Source organism: Crocuta crocuta, unplaced genomic scaffold, assembly GCF_008692635.1.
Source record: "Crocuta crocuta isolate KB4526 unplaced genomic scaffold, BGI_CrCroc_1.0 scaffold115, whole genome shotgun sequence".
NCBI classification, from domain to species: domain Eukaryota; kingdom Metazoa; phylum Chordata; class Mammalia; order Carnivora; family Hyaenidae; genus Crocuta; species Crocuta crocuta.
In genome coordinates, this window is record NW_027530575.1 from 431,654 (window position 1) to 458,715 (window position 27,062).

At 34.4% G+C, this 27,062-nt stretch overlaps 1 long non-coding RNA gene across 1 annotated transcript; it reads left to right on the forward strand.

The window, feature by feature from the left end:
• Positions 1-279: 279 nt before the first annotated feature.
• LOC144234710 (uncharacterized) lies at positions 280-19,471 on the forward strand. Its single transcript, XR_013336043.1, has 3 exons — positions 280-367; positions 12,347-12,551; positions 19,423-19,471. It is a non-coding gene; the product is annotated as an uncharacterized LOC144234710 (long non-coding RNA).
• The last annotated feature ends 7,591 nt before the right edge of the window (positions 19,472-27,062 follow it).

Genomic DNA, 27,062 nt, shown 5'->3' on the forward strand with positions numbered 1-27,062 from the left:
TTGCAAATTATGCATGCTAAGAGATTAGCAATAATAAGTAATAATAAAATAGAATAATTATAACAATATACTGTAATAACAGTTATGTGAATGGGGTCTCTCTTTTAAAATATCTTATAGTACTGTAGTCACCCTTTTTGTAATGTGAGATAATAAAAGGCCTATATGATGAGATGACGTGAGGTGAATGATGTAGGCATTGTTACATAGTGTTAGGCTACTATTGACCTTCTGGCAATAAGTCAGAAGGAGGATCATCTGCTTCCAGACCATGGCTGAGCACATGTACTGAAACTGTTGGGGGGAAGAAAACCACACACAGATAACTGGGAGACCACTGTACTGCTGAGGAGACTTACTAATCAGGGTAAGGATTGGCTTTCATGAAGACAAAGCAATTGAATTGATACTCGTGAGATGAATGGGGGTTTACTGAACAAAGCGTAGAAGAAATATGCTCAGGCAAAAGAAAGCATGTTGTAAAAGGAGACATGACACATGTGATGAACAGTAAGATTCCAGTGTGACCAGAGCCCTGACCAATTGGAGGAGAGTGGTCCAAAACAAAGATGGAGAAATCAGGATAAGACAATTCACATAATGCAGGGTTGTGCAATTATAAACTTGTTAAGAGGTCACAGGACAGGTCCTCAATTTTACAAAATGCAGGGAAAAGTTGGGTGTGTTTCTAGACAGGTGGATTTATATAGTAGCAGGAGATTTAAAGCACTCTAATGTAATAACATCTAATTTCTCTGTGAAATATGTGTCAAGTCATTTTGGGGAGGAAGTGGAACTTGAAGAATATTTATTTGCTTGGAGGAAAGCAGGTAGATTCACATGTTTGACTTAGATGAAGAATGTTTTACACTGCATGGACAAGGAATGAATAAATAAATGTAATGAATACAGTAATGAGAAGAAGTTGACCAAAGGATTATAAAAGCAGAGTTAAGGAACCCAGTTAACTCAACTAAAAATTTGTGAAAGTCTCATAAAAACGATTTATGGGTTGAGTCTAGAAAGAAAAATAGGAAATTATCAGGGAAGGGAGAAACATTATTAGCAAAGGAAGCATCATTTAGAGAAGCAGGCATTAGCGGACCTTCAAGAGTTTCAGTGTGGGGCACCTGGGTGGCTCAGTGAATTAAGCTTCCGACTTTGGCTCAGGTCATGATTTCATGGTTAGTGAGTTTGAGCCCTGTGTCAGGCTCTCTGCTGACAGCTCAGAGCCTGGAGTCTGCTTCAGATTCTGTGTCTCCCTCTCCCTCTGCCCCTCCCCTGCTCTCTCTCTCTCTCTCTCTCAAAAATAAATAAATAAATAAGCATTAAGAAAACAGGAATTTCAGTGTGGCTAAAGTCAGCAGCATGCCAGAATGGTCTGCCATGCTCCCACATAAGGCTTGCATCTGCTCTGCAGCTGTTTTAGGTGCTCTGACAGTGGTGGCTTTTTTCTCCCCCACCAAAAATGGCCTGGCAAAGACCCAAATTTAGCTGAGAGAACCAGTGAGGAAAATGTACTCATCATGCTTTTCTTGCAGGTGGAGTAAACTACCCTCATTCCAACAGACCAATTAAGACAGTTATTCTCTCCGAACAGTTGATAAACTAACTGAGCTTTCTCATGGATGATCATGAAAATGAGTTCAAAGTGAAAATAAAATATGTGCATTCTTTTCTATCACATTTTGTTATTCTCATTTTTACTACCATAGGTTTTGTGAGTGATGACTTCTGAAAAAGTAAAAAAATACCATCTATTTTAGCCCTGCAATTAGTGACATTAGAAAATTTATATTAATTGCTAAAGTGAATTATACTAATAATAATCTAATATTCTCTTACGTAGTACCCAATGAGAGGATTAATGGTTATTGTTTAATTCATTTTTTGCCATTAGGCTGAATGTTTTTATGTCAATTTTTATTACTGTGTTTATTATTCTTAGGAGTTTTCATACATCAACAATGTGTTTATGGGCATGTTCTAGAGCATATATTTTCTGGTGATTTGAAAATGATTTGAAACCATAATTCCATGCTATCATCATTCACAGCATAAGTGCTTTGTTGTATCCCATACTTACAGACATGTATCATGTTGACACTGTGTGTTCAAACATTGAATTACATAATGATACAATTCTGAAATGGCATTAATACTCTGTCAAACTTTTGATACATGACTAATAATGAAATAGGTTTGCTATATTAGCAGCTATAACATTTAAAATGACTAAAACCATACAATTCCTAACTATTTACGATATCATTTTGTTATCTTTTAGTTTTCTTAGTACTTGATTTTGCTGCCGAGTTTTGTTCCTTTACTATGTCAGCATATATCTAAGTGCATCTTCTATATCCTGCATAATACTATCTAAATGCATATATTGTTTTATTTTTTAAAGTTTATTTATTTATTTTGAAAAAGAGAGAGAGAGAGATAGAGAAAGAGAATGCTTGTGAGTAGGGGAGAGGAGCAGAGAGAGAGGGGGAGAGAGAAAATCCCAAGCAGGCTCCATGCTATCAGAACAGGGCCTGACGTAGGGCTCCATCCCACGAACTCCAAGATCATGACCTGAGCTGAAATCAAGAGTTGGATGCTTAACCAGGTACCCCAAAATACATATATTGTTTTAATTTATTTTTTATATCTTTCCTTGTTTGGCACTCTTTTTTGACTAGACATAAAAGAGCCCGGCTCAAAGTGGTTACTTCATGAATATATATGGTTAAATGTGAAATCTGTCAATGGCTTTTAATTAGCTTAAGACAGATTTCAAATTTTCATTTTAAATTATTTTATGTTGTCTTCTTCACAACATTGCATTTTAGACAGGTTCTTTTCAAAATATTTTTTTCATAAGAGCCAAAACACAACACTTAATTTTTAAATACTATTCAAATGTAATCGTAATGTACATCATCTGGAGAATTTGGCTACCAATGAAGGATTACATAAAATTGGCTTAAGAATGCATATTATTTAGTTAATTTCCAAAGTCAATGGTCCACTTGTTGATTCTGTGACTGAGAGAAACCACCCATTTCCCAGTATGTCCCATTCTTCCACTAGGCATCAGGACTATGTGGGTGATAACCTACTCACAGTTGCAAGATGGCTGCCTGAAGTTCACAGCATCTTTCCCATTCAGCTTCCCACTCAAGGAAAGCAGAGCAAACAGAAAGAAAGAAGGGGGCCCCTGTGTGGCTCAGTTGGTTGAATGACTGATTCTTGGTTTCTGTTCTGGTCATGATCTCACAGACCTGGGTTAGAGTCCCACATAGGCTATGTGTTGACAGCATGAAGATCCCTTGGGATTTTCTCTCTCCCTCTGCTCCCCCTCCCCCCGCTTGCACTTTCTATGTCTCTGTCTCTCTCTTTCTCATAATAAATAAATACACATAAAAAAGTAAAAGAGAAAGAAAGAGAAAACATTTTTCTCTGTGTAGTTTTGAAATGGGTTAATATAATAAGAATATATTTAAATTTTTATGATACTTATTCATGGAGTACCCATGGTGTGCTTGAAAATATTGTTTCTTAGTTTCTTACTAATCAACTTCCTTCATTACCTTTCATATACCTCAGGAGTTCATTCTTCTTTCTTTTCTTTCTCTCAGAAATATTTCATGCTGTTCTCAAATTCTGTGCTTCTAAGTCAAAACCCAATCCATTTATTTTCCATTTATCAAGAAGTTGGCAGTTATTTTCTGTGTCCACAGACACACACAAAAAAGCTTTGCTTGTGCTATGGTGAAATATGCATTTTAGAAGATAATTGAGCTCAAATAAATTTTTACTTTTTAATTCCCTCCTTCTGGAAGGTCAGCTTCTTTATAGGAAACTTTTCCTTTGCCTTTTATTTTAATATTTTAATGTTTACTTATTTATTTTTGAGAGAGAGAGAGGAAGCAGGGGAAGGGCACAGAGAGATGGAGAGAGAGAATCTCAAGCATGCTCCATGCTGTCAGCACGGAGCCTGATGCAGAGCTTGAACTCATGAACCATAAGATCATTACCTGAGCCAAAGTCAGGAGTCGTACGCTTCACCAACTGGGACACCTAGGTGCTCCAAAAACTTTTGCTTGGTCTTTTTAAAATGCCTAACATTTTCTAATATTATACAAGAACAAAAACAAAGTTTAATTGCTTCATGACACTACTTTCTTACAGCAACTTCTTTTTTTATTTCTAATTTCCAAAAGATCTTTTTCTCATTAATATTTCTTTTATTATCTATTCCTACTGTCTCTGACACAACATCTAGCTAAATGGTCTTCTCTCAACGTTCCCAAGCATGAATGCCTCAATCATTTTTTGATTCAAAAGCTTTATTCACTCACTCATCTAGCATTTACTGTACATCAACCACATGCCAATTGCTGAACTATAGTAGTATGTGATATGCATTGTTTTTTAACTAATAATTATGCTTTTAAATATGAAGACTTCCAGTTTACCCTTTTTTGGTATCTATATTCTTATAGTATCTTTATCTAGTGCCATATGTCTTTTATTTGAGATTTGTTTATATTTTTTAAGTTACACTTTGCTAATCTTTATCTATGAATTTTATTTTCTATATCAACTATATATAATTATATATTATATATTTTGTATATATTGTTCTTAGTAATATACATATAGAACTGTTATTCAAGTAGAATTATTTCCAGCTTACATATATAAAAATGAATTTTCATAACATTTTGTCAAGAGTCAAGCTTCAGATAACAATGTGAGTTTAGGTCAAAGTTGGATAATATTTTCATTCTTGAAAAATGGATTTGGTTCACAAAAATCTAAATTTATAATCACATATGCTGTATTTTAGTCTTTAATTGGAGTATTTCCAAGACAGATTATTTCATATTATAGCATTAAACATATATTTCCATCTTGTAAACTGTTTCAAGTAATTTAGCAAAATATGTGGGATCCAACAGACTTATTTGAGTTTCAAGCTTACCAGGGTTAAATTAATAGCTTTTTACATTTCATAATTGTTATTCAACACATAAAGGCAATAAGGTTCAGTAAATGTATCCATACAAACATAAATGCGCACACACAGACATGTAATGCTAATACAACATTTTCTTGAAACATATCCAATGCTTCACAGTCTGTTAGGCTTAAATTTAGAATCTAATGGTATAATTAAATAAATGACTTGGTCTTTTACTTGAATATCACACTCTACTAATTAGTACCCCAATTCAAGAAGAGTACCATACATATATTAATATTTCACTTTGACTTACTTTGTAATGGAAATTGTTGGGTAAAAATCCTTGACAATTAGAATCCATTAAATCTTTCATTTGTCGATTGACTGATTTTTAGAGGATGGAGATTTCGGGGGTGGGGCGGAGGGATGGCAGTAAATGAAATAACCAAAAGGGATCAAACTAAGAGCATCTCTGTACCAGAGTAAAATCTGGTTATAAGAAATTCTCTTATCAAACACAGAAATATCATTTTTCTAGTTTTCTATTTTTGTAATCATACGGTATACATTGATGGTACAGGATAGACATGATTACTTGCGATCCTGCAAAATAGCAGGATAAATGAAATAGCACAGCAATTTATACAGATAATGATAGATGTTTTCTATATCTCATATGACTTGCTTCATTAATCTGTGGTAAAATATAGCCACATTTCTTGTTTTTCCAAATAATCATTTTTGCCATTACCTGCCTTATTAATGGGAAGTATGTTATTTCCTTCATCAGGACTGTCCCTAACTAATAGTTTTTTTTTTAATTTTAATTGAGTTATTAATTCTTAAATGAGGGTTTATTCTGCCTTAATACACAATCGAGAGAGAGAGAGAGAGAGAGGAGATTTGTTTTCTGATAAATCCTCTTCTGCTGTCTCCTTCCCAACCCCACAGTATTGTTGTTGAGTAGCACACTCTCACGGATGCTTTGTCAACTGCAGGCATGGCATCACTAGTCCATTTTCTTGAGTAGAACTATTGGAAACCCTTCAGGGCTTGCAAAATCGAAATTCTCTTATATCTTACATGCAGTCACTTTTCCCTAAAGTTCGAATATCACAATGGCAGGTGTGTCCAGCATCATTCAGGTTGTAGCATTAGTCCAACATTTTTCCTTAAACAATACTCTGCCAAAAATTACTGAAAATATTTTTAAAACTAATTCTTCAACTTGCACTTGCCCTTTCCTCAATAGTTTATTATTATTATTTTTTTGTTTCCTATGCCTTCTTGAACTATATATTCATTGGAGTGCCAAGATCCCATTCACTTCTCCAACCTTAAATACGAAAGGATGTTTGCTGATGCCATCCCAACTTTCCCATAAGATGCTGNCTTTTGTGAAGGTAATCAATGTCTTAAGAGTTCTTATTAAACTTTTACCTGCCAAGATTCTACCTGCATAAATTAAAGAAAAAAAGAAAAGTAAAGCCATTTTAATCCTACTGTATAGCCTAAGAAGATAGCCTTAATTTGCCAGCTCCTTATGTAGTTTCTTTATGTAGTTTTCATTAGTTATATGATAAATGGAGAGGAGGAATATATGCAAACATTTCTTAAAAATTATGTTTTAATGGTATCCATAATCCAAATTGCTCTATTAGACAAAATACCTCTCACCTGATACATTGAGGAGGATGGAGGAATCTGAAGGAAGATGCATGAGTTATGTCCTGATGCTTATGATGGCATTCTTACATTTTCCTGACTTAGTTTTGAATTGTTAATGGTGTTGCCATTCATAACCCACTCTAACCCATTTTCTGGATCTTGAGGTGAAGAGAAAATGAAAATGGGAAATTTTCGTGAGAATATTAAATCAGGAAACTGAAAAATCTCAGGATAAATGCTTTAATCTATTAACAGGGCTACGGAATCTTTGTGTGCACTTTGTACCCTGCTCAAATGCACAAAGTGAGGCTCAAGTGGGGATGTTAAGCCCACCTCTGCTCAGCTGTACAAGTCTCTGCATAGGTTTGCATTTAGTCTGGAAGCACATTATCCCCTTTCATAATTGATTTTCCCATAGAGGAAACTTTTTATTTTCAATTAGTCTACCGGGAGATAGGGATATTTTTAATAATTTGTACAAGACCCCTTATGTATTAACAGAAACTTGACTAGTGTCTTTTGTGATGATAGTAAAAATCTTATAATAACTTTTGGCTACATTATTCATCAGTGACGTGGAGTTGTGTTTCCCCAAATATCTCTAAACAGCCATATTTGAGATTTAAAAAATTTCCATGAGCCACTTATCAAATAAGAAAGAATAAAAGTAGATTAGTTCAAGTATGATACAGAGTATTAGCCAGGCCTTGACAAGGTCAAAATGAAATGTGTAACTAAGGAACTCACCCAGCCAACTTAGGGCTTTCTGCTATTAAATTTACTCATTGAGAAGAAAAAAAAAGCACAAAATATTCCTGAGAGTTTACTCATTCCTCCATCCCTCCATCTTCAATTTGCCTCTTTAGACAATACTTACACTTCTCCTAGATGGGCAACAACACATCCACTCTTGCTGCCAAAAAGACAGAACATCAGAAATCTGTTTTTAAGCAGTGTCAGTTTTTCAAAGTAATAGGCACAACAAGAAGAAAAGAAACATCTGCTATCTGCAGATTTTTTTTTTCCTTTTCCTCCCAACATCAATCTAGCAAGTCTTTGGCAAGCAGTTCCTTGCACTCTAAGTCACAGAAATGTCAAAGGAGAGTGGAAATGAGAGTGGATACCTCTGTTGAAATGTCACTTTGAAAGTAAATAAAATCAATTGAAAAAAAGGCCATCTGAAAGCAAGAAAGTTACGGTCAGAAGAGTCGCACTGTATTCACAGCCCGTTGAAGGAGCCGCATACGGAAATGACACTTTTTTCCTAAATGTTGCTGTATGGTTATTGATTGAAACAGTAAAATACAATAAACATGAATACAAATGTATAGTTTACTGGCACTCACTGTCTTGAAATTAAATGACTAATTAAAACTACTTTCTAGTGAGTCTAAACTAGTATTTTATTATATATATGTATATATATATTAATGTTTATTTATTTTTGAGAGGGAGAGAGACAGACAGACAGAGCACAAGTGGGGAAGGGGCTGAGAGGAAGGGAAACACAGAATCTGAAGCAGGCTCCAGGCTCTGAGCTGTCAGCACAGAGCCCAACACGGGGATCAAACTCACAAACTGTGAGACAATGACCTGAGCCAAAGTCGAATGCCCAACTGACACCCACCCAGGCGCCCCATAAGCTAGTATGTTAAATGAAAACATTAATTATATGTAAAAATCTTAAGGTTTTTCTATTTGTAAAATTGCCTTCGGAAATAATAGTGATCAGTGTCAGAGGATTTTACTATGCAGTAAGGTATAAAGCCTGCAGATTCAGAATGTCCAGGTTTAATTTTTCACTTTATCACTTAGCTGTGTGACTCTGAGCAACTTCCTTAAACTCCTGGTGCTGAATTCCTAATTTGTAAATTTTGAGAATAATAGTAACTGACTGGATTTTTGTGAGTACTAAAAACAAAGCACATAGAATTGCACTGAGCATGCAAGAGTACTAAGGTGCTTATTATCATTATTATTTAAAGAATCCCTCATGCTTCAGTACCATTCCTTCTATCATAAACCTACACCTAAAGAAGTACATTTCTTGTCCTTTTCCTACACTGCACTGTTGGTATGACTGAAGGTGCTGACTGCTAAGCAACCAATGGTGTTGTGTAGACATGCTCCTTATAGAGCTATTAATTAGTACACCTGTTAAAAATGATAAAGACTTAAGAGTGCAGCCCCCAAAATTGGTGATTAAAGCTGTTATGTGGACTCCAAAGAACCAAGAGTAGAAAAATTATGATCATTATAATGGAAAGAAGAAATGATCAGACAATCACTATTGGATGTCATTTTTTTTTTTACTGAAGTGATGCAGTACTTATTATCTAGAACTAATATAGAAAACTCCTGCAGAAATATAAAGGACCTCCATAACATCCCTTTATTTCTTTTCCAGATTCATCTACAATAACCTTATCTACAACTCTTCCAATCTCTCATTGATATTATCCAGATTTGTGCATGCCTAGATGAAAAGTTAAAAAACTGTACCAACTTCAGGTGATTTGTTTGGGAGTCTAGCAGCAAATTTACATGGCATTTTTATTGAAAACTTCATTATGAGTTTTCTTTTATATTTATTACTTTTTGACTTTTTATCCCCCATATCTTCTTCTTTCCCCTGGGTACTTTTTGTCAATTATGAAAGATGGTCATTGGTGCAGGCTATATTAAGATGAAGAATGCCTATGAAGTTCTCTCCTTCTTAGTAATGACCTTGGTCTCTTCCATCCTCAGTATTCAAATAGACGTGCATAGACACTGAAACTTGGGAAGCCAATATCTGTTCTTCTGTAGAATCATCTTTTCCCCCCTAATACTTGAAGATACTTTCCTTTGTTAATAGTCTGTAAAATGAGATTCCTAGAGAAATTGAATACTTCAGAGTGGCATTCCTGAAACAGTAAATCCACCTGAAGACAATGCTATGTACAAGTTCTCAACTACAAATGATCCATGCTTTTTATGAGTAATGATCATCCAGAATTAATCCTCTGCCAAACAGTGTTTGTTGAAGTATTTGATATGGGCCATCTATCGTCAGTCTAATAAGTCAAATGGAGTTATTTATGAAGTTTGACTGGCTGGGGCTTTCACCCAGTGTTTTTCTGGCACCTGAAAACTGTGACATGATGACTAGCTTATGCCACCTTGTGGAGCTTAGGCCATTGAGTCATGTCACTCGAGCTGGGAAGCATGAATGACCATGACCTTTCCTGAAGGAGCACAGAAAGGAAGACTTATAGAGTCATGTCTCAAATGATAAAGATTTTTGAGCCCTTACATAATATCAATATTTTTTCAAATATTTACCCATGCTATATTTCTGAACATCATGTTTGAAAACCAATATTAAACAGCTGATTGCTAGTGCAATGTAGTAGTTAGGGACATAAATTGTCATTGGATGCAGTATAATTTTCAATTTTTACCAGTATTTTTAATAAAAATATTTCAGTCCATAGCTCTCTGTCTTTTACTCTTATCCACACACACAGTATTTCATTTGCATGTAGGATGGGCTAGTAATAATAGAGTTAGTACCCCCAACAAGCCAGCTTCTGTTGGTTTGATAAAATGCTGCAGAGACATTCCATTTACTAAGTGTTTAATATCAGATTTCGGAGTGCATGTGCAAAAACAGCAGTGTCTTTAATTGGGGAGACTTAAAGTCTCCTTTTCAGGGTGATTTTTTTTAACTGCAACACCTTTTAAACTAAAAGAAAGGTATTACAGTACCCTCCTACACTGTTGGTGGGAATGTAAACTGGTGCAGCCCCTCTGGAAAACAGCGTAGAGGTTCCTCAAAAAATTAACAATAGAACTCCCCTATGACCCAGCAATAGCACTGCTAGGAATTTACCCAAGGGATATAGAAATGCTGAGGCATAGGAGCACATGTAGCCCAATGTTCATAGCAGCACTCTCAACAATAGCCAAAACATGGAAAGAGCCTAAGTGTTCATCAATGGACGAATGGATCAAGAAGATGTGGTTTATCTATACCATGGAATACTCCATGGCAATGAGAAACAATGAAATCTGGCCATGTGTAGCAACATGGATGGACCTTGAGGGTGTTATGCTGAGCGAAATAAGTCAGGCAGAGAAGGACAAATACCATATGTTTGCACGTATAGGAGGATTAGGAGGAGCTTAACAGAGGACCATGGGGGAAATGGTGGGGGAAAGGGAGAGAGGCAAACCATGAGAGACTCTTGAATGCTGAGAACAAACTGAGGACTGATGGGTTTCGGGGGGGAGGCGGAGATGGGCAGAGAGGAGGGAACTTGTGGGGATGAGCACTGGGTGTTACATGGAAACCAACTTGACAATAAACTATCTGTAAAATAAATAAATAAATAAATAAAAGAAAAGGAAAAAAACTAAAAGAAAGGGCATTATGTATGATAGATCTAGACAATCTTGTGTGTTAACATGCTGCTTTTTTTCAGGAAGCTTGATAATTAAGGAGAGAAGGAAAAAGAGAAAGTGAAATTCAAGATGGTTAATTGAATAACTAGATAAGCAACTCTTTGGTTAGATCATTTTCTGCTTTTTCTGTCACATACATTGTGGATGTTAAATTTATTGATTCTATAGTTTTTCCTTTTTTAAAAAAAATTTTAATGTTTATTTACTTTTGAGAGAGAGAGAGAACTCATGAACAGGGGAGGGGCAGAGCGAGACAGAGACACAGAATCTGAAGCAGGCTCCAGGCTCCGAGCGGTCAGCAAAGAGCTTGATGCAGGGCTCAAACTCACCAACTGTGAGCTCACCATCTGAGCTGAAATTGGACGCTCAACTGACTGAGCCACCCAGGAGCCCCGATAGTCTTTTGTTTTGGTCAATTAACACAAATCTATGTTCTGAATCATTACTAAAATTATAATAGTAAAAAGATAATATTTTTATCATGACATCTCACATAATTATAGTTTTTTTAATCTCATTTTATATGAAAAGACTATTATCCTCTAGGCCTATCAGATTACTTACCACTCTATAAACATGCCTTGTAATTTTAGACCTATTTGCACAGAATCCTTGACCTTAAGTGCTCTTGACCATTTTTCTACTTTTGAAATTTTATTCATTCTTCCTAGCCCTGTCCAAACATAATTGTTTATATAAAGAGCTTTTCTTGATGCTCTTAATCAAATATATTTCCCTCCTCTGTGTTTCCATAATATTTATTGTACATTAAATATAGCATTTGGTCCAGTTTATCTTGTATTTTAAATATCTGAGGGATATACTAATGTACTTCTTAATAAATTTTAATAAATTTTTATGATGAAATTATCAGAGTGAGTAAGATTTAAAAGTAACATTCAACATCATATGAAGGAAATGAGATGATTCCATAAGTACTTGCTGGAAAAAAGCCTTAGGATATCTAAGCAAAATACTTATCAGTCAAAACTCCAAGCTGGGTTTGAGGTAGCACAGTGTTGATTAACAGTGGTCTGACTTTTTAAAAATAACACTGTGGGAGTAAAATGAGGGCAGAAACCATTTCTGAAGCACTCATAGAGAAGCTTATGCTGATATATTATGAATATCTGAGTCCCATTGGTGAGGAAAGTTCTGTGGTAAAATGGATGTATTTCACTATTATAGATATTAAATTTTCAATTTGTCTCATGCAGTTTTGAGATTTCATGTTCATCAAGAAACCTTTTTATTGTGACTTGCCTTCTTGCAAAGGTTTCCTAAAGAGAAAATACATTCATCATGTCACTATTGAGTCTTGTGGTCTGTGTGGCAAGAATGTTTTATTGCGAAGAAACACATTAACATCCTGCTTATACATCAGACTCATGAATTTGGTTAATAATATATGAATGGATCTACACAAGGCTGAGAAGAGGTGCATGCATCACAGCAAACGTATCTGTGATTCTTCTTGGAGGTAAGCCAGTAGTATTTAAAACTTGGAGAAGAGCTGTGATAGTGACGTTGAGAATTCAAGAATATTAAAAATTTATATATATAATTAGTTTTACATTTCTTCCTTATAATTTTTTAGCACACTAGAGCAGGTTGCAGGTTCTGTCTTATATGTTTGTTATCCCAGTGCCTAACATAAATCTTGGTCCACAGTCCTCCAGTAAATATTTACTAAATTGATTCTGTGAGTCTGGCATGCTGTTACTGTCATTTTTAACCCGCTCTTTGATGGCTTAGCTATTCACTCATTCATTCATTCAAGATGTATTTGTATGCCTTCCGTGTACTAGGTAGGCATTTATCTGAAGTTTGTTTCTAAATACCCCTATAACTCCTCAGAAGCAGAACAATTTACCTAATATCTATCTATAATATTTAGGGTGTTTTTTTTTTTTTTTTTTGGCAAATGAGAAACTATTTTTTCCACAATATCCTTCTTTATTTTTTAGTAATGAAGACACTAAATTGTATCAGCATACATGGCCAGCTAAAGACTATCTTCGTTAGGCTGAATTTCAGCAACATTAAGCCATGTGGCTACACTCAGGCTAACAGGATTGAGCAGAAAGTGGTGAATTCAAGTTGTAGGCATAGCATTAGAGGCCAGGAGCATGCCACCCAAGATCTCTTCTATCCTTTCTTCTGGTTGACATATAGATTTGAGAAATGGAACTTTGGTCTCTTTTTGTCATGAAGTGGAAGCAGTGTGTTGAGGGCCTCCGATTAATAAAGCAGAAGGATATTGGGTAACTAATATCATGGAGCCACTGTCGTTTCAGGACTGAACTATTAATTGAAAGAGAAATTAAACTTTCACATTTATTAGCTACTGCTCTTTGGCCTTTGCAATAGCAGCTTATCCAGGATGCTAATAACTACAACTGGATTTCATTTGGACTTTAGAATCACATTTTGAAAAACGTTCAGCTTTGCCTGTGTGCTCTGCTGCTGCAGATGCAGACTGAGGAGCCAAAACAAACAAACTAAAATTGTGTACTGATGGGTGGAAAAATGGAAGAGCTGAACAGCTCTATCTGTTCTGTCTCTCAGCCTTCTTTCCTTGTCTCCATTTCTACCACCACCTTTGAGCACATCAGGCTTTTTGCCCTCATTTCCCCAAAGCAGAGCAGGAATCTTAGGCAGAGAAAAAATGAACTTTTCTGAAAATTATGTTATGAAGATATAATCAACATTAGAAAATAGGGGCACCTGGGTAGCTCAGTCGGTTAAGCATCCGACATCGGCTCAGGTCATGATCCTGCGGTTCATGCGTTCAAGCCCCAGGTTGGGCTCTGTGCTGACAGCCAGCTCAGAGCTTGGAGGCTGCTTCAGATTCTGTATCTCCCTCTCTCTCTGACCCTTCCCGCTCACACTGTCTCTCTCTTTCTCTCTCAGAAATAAATTAAAAAAAAAAACATTTAAAAATTTTTAAAAATATTAGAAAATAAAATAGTTCGAAGAAACAAGTGGATTTGTTGAATTGGTATATAGGTTTACTTATCTTCTAAGAATTTTTTTTTAAATTTTTCTGTTTCCCACCCCCATAGAAATAAAACCACATTCCTTTCCCTGTGCATTGCTTACCATTCCTTCCAAAATAATTACAAATGTTTTCCAATTTCAGCTGTGGGACTTGGACTTAGCTACCTTGATTATCTAGGGCTTTAATAAATATTGCATTGGTTTTGCCTATCAAGTAACCCATACCCATTCTTCTGCAAAAAAAAAAAAAAAATCTTTTTTTTTTAACTGTCAAACTTAATTGAACTTCTTACTGACTCTCTGGATCCCCACTCCACCATAACAGACACTTCTGTTAGTCTCAAGTTGACTAGCCAGAGTTCTAAATCACAGTCACAGTGATTTGATCAATGTTGGATGTACGATGCAAGAAAGAAAAATCAGAGGATCAAGTTGTTATGACCAGACAAGGCTGGTCCCAATATAAAAAGTTAAAGATACCTGTGGCCCTCATAATGATAGTTTTCTGTCTCTAATGAATAATCATGATTTTTATACATCAAATAGTATATATCATAATTCATAAAGAAAAAACTACCAAAAATATAGAAAAATACAAATGTAGTATAGGACTGTAGTTAACCCCTCTTGGGAAATGAAGATAGAGTATAAGAAAATGAGTGAGCCAACTCCTCAGCAGCAACAAATGTACCACCTTTGTGGGGGATGTTGAAAATGGGAGAGGATTGCGCATGTGTGGGGACAGGAGGTATATGGAAAATCTTTGTACTTTCCCCTAAATTTTGCTGTGAACTAAAACTGTTCACAAAAAATAAAGTTTTAATTTAAAAAAAGTACATGAACACATATGCACTCACTACTCTCCACCTACCCCTAGTATTTCTAATATACGTATCTCCACATAGATTTTTTTTTTCCTCAAAAACAGCCTAAAATCCACAGCTGCTTGGGTCAAATGGATTAAAGAGAAAAATACAAGTTGGAGATACTGAAATTGTAGCATGTAACATTAAATTGTTTTTCTACCAAGTTACTCATTACATGGAACATTTTGTAAGTAAAAAAAATTCAACCTCTTATGAACTGAGTCAATTTTGTTTGTGTTCCAGAAAATATAATAAGATATTGGTCTCAAAAAGAATTGAGCTGACAAAAGTCCATAATATCATAGTTTAGGAGATGAATTTACTAAAGATGTATTTATAGAGAACTAAACCAGTTCTCTCTGAAGAGACTAATAGCCATGGATAATTTATAAAATTATAGTTACAGTTTAGGTGTCAAAAATATCAATAATTTATAATGGAGAAATATAAATTATTTTTGGAATAAATTTTATGTCTAGGTAATACAGAAAATAACAAAAAATAGATATTTCAAACAAAAAATTATTATAAGGATCAAAAAGGAAAAAATAAACCTAAGAAACATTTGTGTTGACATCCATTTTCATAAGTATGTTATTGCAAATGGCTTAATATCATGCAAAAACATCTTTATATAACCATGAGCTACCAAAACATATAAAGAATCCTCAGGTAAAGATTACATGAAGACAAGAACTCAGAGTAGTAAGTAGAGCATTAACATCAATTTTTCCTTGAGGGAATTTTCCAAGCTTAGTGAATATAATCATTAGTTATTTAGGTTTGTAAGCTTATGGAAAAATATAGCTCAACATAGACCAGGAGATGACATCTCAAATATCCACACCCTAGTTTAAGAGCAAACTAATAATAAAAGTAATGTTATCACCTCTAACCAGTACCTACAAATAAAATGCAATGCAAGAATTTGTAATAAGTAGCTAAACTTTACAGGGATAGTTCTCAAATTTTCACTGTGACTGAGTGGCCAGAGAAATCTCAACTACAAAATGTTGTCCAAAGTCTCAAAATGTTATTTCTCTTGTGTACCTTACAGAAGTAAACATAAATTCTTCCTAGAGTAGCCCAACTTCATCCCACATCTTGTATATTTTCACAGTTAAAAATTTCTAGAAAATAAACTATACATGGCAAATAAGTAAATATCGTTAAAAACATGTGAACTAATATAGTGCTATACATCAATTACATCTCAGTAAAACTGAAAAAGAAATAATAAAATAGAATAAAATAAAATACTGGATAAAAAAACACTGACACATACACAAGTAATAGCAATTGAAATGAATTGAAAACAAGACACAAAAGTAGATCCACAAAAAATTCAGATATTGGCACAGTCAGTAGATTATATGATTAGTCTTTCAATAAATAAAAGACAGGTGTAAAGTATCAGTAGATAGCAAGTAAGCTTGACAAAAGGAGAACTCTAGAAATAAAAAGTAGAATTACTCAATTAAAAACTTAAATTAAGACAATCTTGAACTAAAGACACTAGAAACAACAGAGCACATCTTGCATGACTCATTTTAAATAAAGTTAGAATCAGAAAAAACAATTCTACAGTATTACGAGTCAGAAAATTGGTTATTCTTGTAAAGGATCAATCTATGTAAAGGCAGCTGCAGGGTAATGTCCAGGGAGCTTATTCTAATTCATATTACATGGGTGTTATTTGTGAGTCATTGAGCAATATACTTAAGATTTGTATACTTTCTGTGATTATATTATGCATATGAGTTATATATATATACATAGATATATGTATATATATATGTATGTATATATGTATGTGTGTGTATATACACACATACATATATATGCCAGTCAAAATAGTCAAAATTCACAAGCCACTGCTACTAAATAGCTGGGGGAAAAATAGCTTTCAAACTCTTCTATGAAAATATATAAAACATGATTTTTAGGTAGCTGGTTGTATATTTACTTTAAAAAACCCATTAATTATGAAATTTTAAAAATATATGCAAAATAGAATAGTCTAATAAATCGTCATTTACCTATAACCCAGTTTAACAATTAACTCATAATCAATTTGGTTTCATTTGTACTCTTACTACTTATCCTGCAAAAACTCTTTGAGATACTGACTGAAAAATTTCCAGAACTGATAAAACACACCAAAGTACATATTTAAGCAGTATAACTAGTCCTAAAAAGGATAAAGGAAAATAAATCTACATACAGAAACAAGTTAAAGTACAAAATGAAAGGTACAAAATAAGATGGTATACATAATACATATCAGTAATTAAAATAAATGTAATTTGGGGCACCTGGGTGGCTCAGTTGGTTAAGTGTCCAACTCTTGATTTCAGCTCAGGTCATGATCTCACAGTTCATGAGTTTAAAATTGACAATGTGGAGCCTGCTTAGGATTCTCTCTCCTGTTCTCTCTGCCCCAAATGACATGTAAAGTAAATGTAAATAAATAAATACTGAAATAGTTTGAGAATGGACAAAAGAACAAAGCTTAGGTATATACTATTTCTGGAGAAAAAATCAAACACAAGAATATAGTGGGGTTAAACAATAAAAGGAATAAAGTAATGCAAAACAATGCTAAAAACAATGACAAAAGTTGTTGTAATAATAATACCAGGCAAAAATACTTTAAAACAAACAAAAACAAAACAAATTGGCAAAAACCATAGCAAACTTTATAATATTATAATAGTATTACTTTATGATAAAAATTTCAGTTCATCATTAAAAAGAAATTTAATTTACATACAAACATAGCATAGCTTCAAAATTTACAGAAATTACAAAAAGAAGCAAACAATATCATCATGATGGGAGATTTTAAAGCACCTATTTAAGGGACTGGTAAAAAAATAATGAAAGATTTAGTTAAATATACAGAAAATTTGATTGAGATAATTTTAAAGATAATGTAAACGTTCCATAGAACATCTGAACCCAACAACTAAAAAAAATATGGTTTCTTTTCTAACAAACATTGAAATTTCATTTGCTGTGAATCATGCCTCAGCAAGTTTTGAAAGTTTGGAAGGTCATGTTATACGATGTGAATAAGTTAGAAACTAAAAATAAAATAATTCCCAGAAAAAAAAAAGTTAAAAAGTTAAGAAAAAAATTCTAAAACCTCATGAATCAAAGTCACAATGTCACTGCAAATAGGCATTTTTACAAACTGAAATTAATAACTTCAAAAGTTTTTAGTTGATTCTATAATATTACTAGAGGGAAACTTATGACAAATCAGGTGTTGAAAAATTATGGTTATGTGTCAAATTCAGGCTGTTTCTCTTTTATACAACTATTGAGATCAAAAAAATTTTTTGTACACTTTTAAAGGTTGAGAAAAAATACATAGATATTGAACAGAGTCCATGTGTGGCCACAAAAATTAAAATATTCACTATATGCTCATTTTAAAGAAAACTTTTATTGGCCCCTGGCTTAAATGCTTATATAGGAAAAAAAAAAATGAGCTTAGTAGATATACTTCCTAAAAAATTGAGAAAAGACCAGTAAGACAAACCTAAAGAAATTAAAGAAAAGCAGTCAAGGTAAGAGTAGAAAGTAATAAAACAGAAATCAAGCATATGGTTGCTATCAACAAAGCCAAAGTTGTTTCCTTGAAAAGTCTAATAAAACTGACGAGCTTCTGGCAAGACTGATCAAGAAAAAAGGAGACTAGGCGCAGAGAAACAGTGCTAGGAATGAAATAGGAGATACAACTCCGATTCTTCAGGCCTTAAAACGTTATTAAGAGAATACAATGAGCAAATGAGATATTACTAGATGCCTCAGAATGTGAAGAGATAATAAGAAAATACTATATTGACTTAAAACACTCATGATACTAGCTATAAAAATTCTAAATAAAATATAAGCAAATAAAATCCAACCATGCATGCAAAAAATAATACATCATAACCTAGTTGAGTTTATTCCAGAAATGCATGTTGATTAAATAAACACTGGTAAATCACTGAATGTAATTCACCACAACAAATAAAAGAAGAAACACATAATTGGTAATTGTATCAATACATGCTGAAGAAAACATTCAGTAGAAATATACATATATATATGTCATTATTAAAAAAAAGATTTTTATCAAAGTAGAATTAGAAGGGAACTTTCTCATGCATAAATAAATCTCAGTAAGGTTATGTACAAAAAAACTATATGATATATTATATACTGATGTTAATGCTGTTTAACATCAGTAGTAAGGCAAAGCAGACTATTATTACTGTTGTTACTATTATCAGAACTTCTATTCAACATTGTTCTGGGAAGCCTGGCCAGCAAAATAAGGCAAGAAATAGAGGTGAAAGGGAGACGCATTGAAAAGAAATAGGAAAAGTTGTCATTATTTTCAAATAGTATTATAGTTTCCATAGAAATTCCAAAGCACTTTTATATAAAATTTTTAGAATTAAAGTAAAAATCAATAACATTTCTATATAGGAAGAAGACAAATTGGATACTGAAATAAAATACAGCATATGATTTAGGGTAAGTAATGTTAGCTTCTGTAATAATCAACCTCCCAATCTCACTAGCTTAGCACAACACTGACTTATTTTTCACTCATGACAATAGTTCACGCAAGTATTCCACAGACAGTCTTGCAAGTTGCATTCATGGACCCTGCCTCTTTTTAAATCAGGCACCATCGTCTTCTAGGACTTCTTCAGATTTCTCTGCTAAGTCCCTACAGACAACAAGTAAGGAGCAACAATTGCTGTGATTATTTAAGAATAAACCCACACTTACGGGTCACTTCAAGGGAGTCCTGGAATTGTAGCTTCTTATATATGCCCAGAAAGATTAAAGATATTCCTGGTTATCTAATATATTATCCTGCAATAATTGTGGTGGTCATGTGGCTGGGGGGAGATTGATTGATTGATTGATTCTGCATGAAGAACTCAGCAAATTTCTTCTTATGGAAAAAAACCTTCAATGAAGTCAATGCACTATTTCAGTGTTCAGGATTTCCATGGGATGTGACTTCTCTTTCAATTAGATTGTGGCTCAGAAATCTATCAAATTAAACATGTTTTGGTTTTTTTTACTCTATTCTTATACTGCCCCTCCCTACTCCCAAAAGAATAATAAAATAGGGACAGGACACTCTCAATAAATCCTTCTTTGTTGTGGCTGGGTGAAGAAAAGATCCCAAAAGTTGCTCATGTCCAAATTTCTGAAACCTGTGAATATGTTACCATCCTTGGTAAAAGACCCTATGCTGATGCAATTAAGTTATGGACATGGAGATGCTCAAAATAATCACAAGACAACTCACAAGAAGGATACAGGAGGCAGAAAAGGGGGAATGTCTTGTAATGATGGAACCAAGAAGCAAAAGACATTGCTTCACTCTTGGCTTTGAAGAAAAGATAAGAACCAACATATCATTACAACTGAAAATGTCAGAAGACACTTAAAAGGAAGTTGTAGTAACCGCAAATCTTAGAAACTCCACCTCCAGATATCTAAAGAAATCTAAAGATACATCACCCAAATATGCAAAGACACGTTTAAGAGGATCTTTGCAACACTTTTTGGAAAAACAAGCAACAGGAAAGAAAGTAACTTTCACTGATAAAGGACTGAGTAGAGGCGCCTGTGTGGCTCAGTCAGTTAAGCGTCAGACTCTTGATTTTGGCTCAGTTCATGACCTCATGGTTCATGGGATCGAACCCCACATCGGACTCTGTGCTGACAGTGCAGAGTCTGCTTAAGATTCTCTCCTTCTCTCTCTCTGCCCCCTCCACTGGCTGGTATGCGTGGTCGTGTTCTCTTTCTCTCTCAAAATAATTAAATAAACATTTAAAATAAAGATAAGGGACTGAATAAATATATTACTATCCCAACCATATAAGAGAAAATTATTCAGTGGAACAAAAGAAAAAAAAAACCTTTATTGAGAGAAAGAGAGAAGCAAACCAGGAAAGAGGCTCTTAACTACAGAGAACAAACTGATGGTTACCAAAGAGGAGGTAGGTGGGAATGCGTTAAATAAGTGATGGGGATTAAGAGGTGTACCTTGTGATGAGTGCTGGGTATTGCATGAAAGTGTTGAATCACTGTATTGTACATGTGAAACTAATATTACACTTTACTAACTGGAATTTGAATAAAAACGTATAAACATTTTATCAAACTATATTGGTGTGGAATAATCTCCAGATATATTCTTAGCCTTAAAGGAACAAGCAATATGTATAATATGCATTCATTTAGGGAGAAAGAAAATTTTGTTTTTAGGAGTTTAGAAAAATTTTTTGAACTAGTGATACATATAAAAATTGCTATGTTGTTTGGGGATGATGGAATAAGACATAAAGTTATATTTTATCTTATTTAGAATTGTTCGAAATTTTCACTGTATGTTTTTTACTCTTCAATTTAAAAATCACAGTTAGACAGATATAGACAAATAGATGATGGACGGATGAATGAACAACTAGATAAAGCTACATACAGACAGATAAATGGACAGACAGAACACAGTACAGCAAAACCTTTTGGAAGATGAGCCTATGAAAATAATCTCATTCAACAACCACCTCATTTTTCTTCTACTCATTCTATTTATTTTCTAGAAGAAACTAGGGACTTTTCTTGTTTATCCAGAATTTCCTGATCACTACCCTCACATAGTTCTAGCAAACTATCAGAAGTATCTTGAATACTCAGTCTTCTATTTATTAAATAGTCACTCAATTCTGTTTGACCTATACATTACAATCCCTTGGTCATTCCATGTATATCCATTGCCTGCACAAAATTTTAATTATTAGCACAACATATAAAGATTAGTAAGAATTTGGATGCCAAATTTAAGTTGGTCATTCACAAATATTTATTGAGAGCTTACAATACATGCATGACATTCTGCTGAAAAGATAAAGAGTCCTTTTCAAAGTTCATGCTCTTAAGAAGTTCATGTATTAAATAGAGTAGTAAACACATTCACAAAATAGGACCATAAACACATACATGAAGATTATAGTGCAATGAGTGCTATAAAGAAGACATTTACAGAGTATTAATAGGCTCACAAAACAAGAGCGTAACTCTGCCTATAATGTGGTCATGGAGAGCTCCCTGAGAGTTGGCCTTTTGGGACAGCACTGAAGAATACTGTGGAATTTATCTAATGTACCAAAAAAAAAAAATCTAGCAATGGCTTTGAGGTTTAAAGAATATGACAAATTGGGCAAATAGTATGTAGTATCTGGCTGGAATAAGGGCATATGGAATAGTGGAAAAATGGGAAATCTTTAAGTTGAATCCTTAATAGTGAATCTTTGTCAGGCAAGCTTCAAAGTGTGTCTTTGAGCTTTAACCAGGAAAAGAGTAGAATGTGAACATTTGGAAGATGGGGAAAGGCCATGACATAATCAAATTTATGTTTTGGAAAGATTATCTTGGCAGCAACATGGAGGGAGAGCAGCATGAAAACTTGACTGAACTAAGGGCAAGAGTGGAGTGGAGATAGATGTTTTCCTGCTTTTGAGAGAAGTCATTATAAAGGCTGGAGGGTAGAGTTACATGCAGTCAGGTGCAGCGTTACCTGTAAGAACATCGAAGCTTTTAAGATCATCTGGTTTCACCACTTAGTCAAACTTAAATTCCCCTCATATTATCCTCCGTGTTTATCCGGCCTGTATTTAAAGACCAGAAAAGTCAGAGAATTAACTCAATACTTGCCCTGATAGCCCATAGGCTATCATTTAAAAAATTTTTTTGTACAATTCTGAATTTTACCAAAATAACATTGTAGCCAAAGTCAGAATATTCATGCTGTCATTTATTTCTTTTAACTTCTTTGGTGACTAGCATCCATCTTCCCCCTTTCCATCTCAACTCTGCAAACCACTCAAACAGTATGTGTTTTTCCTCCTTGCCTATCAATTTCTCCTTGTATAGCGTATATGAAAAAGTAAACTACACAGAATGAACACGTTGATTAGGGCTGACTTGTGAAGTCATAATGAAGAATAACCAGTACTTAGATTAAATAAAATTTTGTATCATCTTAAGAAATGGGTTAAATAAAACTAGTAGATGATCAGGGAAATACAAATCAAAACCACACTGAGATACCACCTCACGCCAGTCAGAGTGGCTAAAATGAGCAAATCAGAGAACTCTAGATGCTGGCGAGGATGTGGAGAAATGGGCACCCTCCTACACTGTTGGTGGGAATGTAAACTGGTACAGCCCCTCTGGAAAACAGTGTGGAGGTTCCTCAGGAAACTAACAATAGAACTCCCCTATGACCCAGCAATAGCACTGCTAGGAATTTACCCAAGGGATACAGAAATGCTGATGCATAGGAGCACATGGACCCCAATGTTCATAGCAGCACTCTCCACAATAGCTAAAACATGGAAAGAGCCTAAGTGTCCATCAACAGATGAATGGATCAAGAAGATGTGGTTTATCTATACCATGGAATACTCCATGGCAATGAGAAACAATGAAATCTGGCCATGTGTAGCAACATGGATGGACCTTGAGGGTGTTATGCTGAGCGAAATAAGTCAGGCAGAGAAGGACAAATATCATATGTTTGCACGTATAGGAGGATTAGGAGGAACTTGACGGAGGAACAAGGGGGAGAAGAAGGGCGGAAATGGTGGGGGAAAGGGAGAGAGGCAAACCATGAGAGACTCTTGAATGCTGACAAAAACTGAGGACTGATGGATGTGGGGGGGGAGGGGGGGATGGGCATGGAGGAGGACACGTGGGGGGATGAGCACTGAGTGTTATGTGGAAACTAATTTGACAATAAACTATTTGTAAAAAAAAAAAACAAAAAACTAGTAGATGATCTTACAGACAATGCAAGACTTGAACGATGTATACACTTTTAAAGCAGAAGAATAATATCATATATGTGAGGAAATAAGGAAAAGCCAAAAATAACTAAGGCCAATGGTTAAAAATATAATTTTTAAATTGTTAAAAATGTCCTTATTTAATTTGTGGATTTTTAAAAATTTTAATTTATTTTATTATAGTCACATGCATAAATTGGGAAAAGTACTATTTGAGATATTAAAACATACTTGTGTAATGTGAGTAAGCTTTCACTGACAAGAAGATACCAGCAGTCATTTTTTTAAATGAACACTTAGCTGTGGAACCAAACATAAAATGACAGATAAGTTGGCAATTTCTTTTCAAACATGAAGGCATGAACTATGAGCTATGTATGATAGATAGATAGGTAGATAGATAGATAAATAGATGATTGATAGATAGATAGATAGATAGATAGATATAGATATAGATATAGATTAATTGAAATTTTAAAAGTACAGAAATTGAAGTTTCCAGAAGTTCAAAATATTGAAGGTAAAATATTAACAGTACAACACAAACTCAAATCTATTTCTGTTTCAAGCCCTATGCTTTTAACCACAATGCTGTATTTCCTGAGTTAATAGAAAGTAAAGAATCGGTGATAGCCTTCTACAGATTTCTTATTGGCTATCATTTTGCTTTCCAGGCATAGAGTCATTTTTACTGAGCAGGGGAAACTAGAGTCCACACCCTTCAACTTTGAGGCTGCTTTTCCTGTACCTAGAAAATGTTTTTTTAGTAACAATGATATCTGGTTTCATTGGTAAAGATTACCAATGAATTTCTGAATATGCTGTTAATATGAAAATGTTATTCAACATATTATGTAATATAGCAAGTATATACAAATTTCCACTATTAAAATTTGTTTTTTGAAAAAATCTCTTTTGAGATAGATTTTGATGCTGGAAAAAGTAATTATATGACAGGATTACATTGTTCTTTTGGTTATCAAGAATCTTAATACCAAATTTTGTTTTCTTTGAGAAAAGAATGCTTGCCTGTAAAAATCTGCATATTTGTGTTCCTTTTTCTAGCTTCATTATCTGATTTCTATTTTTTATAATTTATTGTACAAGTAGATTTCTAAAATTTTTTTAAAAATGCTTTATTTATTTTTGCGAGAGAGACAGAGACAGCGTGAACAGGGGAGGGTCAGAGAGAGGGAGACACAGAATCCGAAGACAGGCACCAGGCTCTGTGCTGTCAGCACAGAGCCCAATGCAGCGCTGGAACACACGAACCGTGAGATCGTGACTTGAGCGGAAGCAGATGCTCAACCTGCTCAACCGCCTGAGCCACCCAGGCCACCTCGTCGTACAAGTAGGTTTTTAAGTCATGTAAATAGTGACCTGAGTAAATGTGTATAGAGCAGATTATCATCTGTGTACATACATATCTGAATGTGTATTTAAAAAGGAAAAAATCTGGGGCGCCTGGGCGGCCCAGTCAGTTAAACATCCAACTCTTGATTTTGGTTCAGGTCATGATCTCATGGTTCCTGAGATCAAGTCCTACGTGGGGTTCTGCGCTCATAGCACAGAGCCTGCTTGGGATTCTCTCTCTGTGTCACTCTGTTCCTCCCCCTTACAGATGTGCATGCCTGTGCACTTGTCCTATCTCTCAAAAATAAATACACTTAAAAAAATAAAAAGAAAAAATATAGACCAAGGAAATTATAATATATAAATTAAAATATAACATTCAGGGCGGCCTGAGAGGCTTAACTGGTTAAGCGTCTGACTGGATTTCAGGTCAGATCATGATCCCACGATTTGGTTTGTAAGATCAAGCCCTGTGTCAGGCTCCATGCAGAGCCTGCTTGGGGTTCTATCTCTCCCTCTCACTCTGCTCCTTCCCTGCATGCATGTGCTTTCTCTCTCTCAAAATATATATTTTTAAAAATTAAAAAAATAATGTTCTCAATTATATGTTTATATTTCCAAACAATTTAAAATGTTGATATTCCTGTCTAATAAATAGCATCTCAGGACCTTGTAAATCTGCCTTGTAATATGCATCGTAGTTGTGTCCATAATGATCAGAAACCTGTGGTGTTCAGGGAAACTGACATTGTTTTAGTGTGTTATTTAAGGACAAAGTTTAATATAAAGTAAATTCATTCATGTGGGGATAATTAAAGGCCTATCCATACAGAGCTAAAAAAAAATTTAGCTGAGAAATAAAGAGTGTTTAAAGCCATGTAAACTGCAAATTTCTATATAAATTACTTGGCATCCAATTTTTGTTAAATATTTAATGTTTCTAAAGTGGGTTTCTGCTTATACATCTGTCTTTTTGCTTTTCTCTATAGAAAACGTGGAGCAGATGGGGACAGTGAGACAATATAAAGATAATTCTTCTTCCTGAATGTGAATTCACTAAATATTTAGGATCTTGGCAGAGATAATAATGTGCCATACACAGAATGACAGTCCTATAATCTCTCCATCTATAGACAACAGCTGTTTTATATATTGACATATTTTTTCCAACTCTTTTACATCCACACATTACAAACTTGAAGCATACATATACATGTGTATGTGACTATACATATATATATATATTTGTACACATATGTATGTATCCAGACTTTCTCAATTAACATTCTATCACAATTGTCTTCCATAGATAATATCCCATTATATTTATATCTATAATGTATTTAACTATAAATTGTTAAAAACTCTTTTTTTTCCCTGCTATGTAGCTCTGGGATAAATATTAATCTTTGCCTCGTAACTAACAACATTTTTAACATAAATAGCTAATAGTAAATTAAATGAAGCCATGAAAAAATAAAAATTTTAAGTGTCTTAACTCTTACTGAAATTAGGTACATTTGTGTATGCACACATAAAGAAAAGTTGGGGGTCTCCTGAGTGGCTCAGTCGTTTAAGCATCTGACTTCTGTTCAGGTCATGATCTCACAGTTCATGGGTTCGAGCCCTGCATCAGCCTCTGTGCTGACAGCTAGCTCAGAGCCTGGAGCCTGTTTTGGATTCTGTATCTCCCTCTATCTCTGACCCTTTCCTGCTCACGCTGTGTCTCTCTCTCTCTCTCTCAAAAATAAATAAAACATTAAAAAAAAAGAAAAGTAGGAAAATCAATACGTCTCAGAACAAGATTGTTTTAGTGGCCTTCTTTTAGATTGTAAGACTAAAATAGGTTGGGGAATCACATATAGCATTTATACCACTCCAATAAATGTATTAACACAT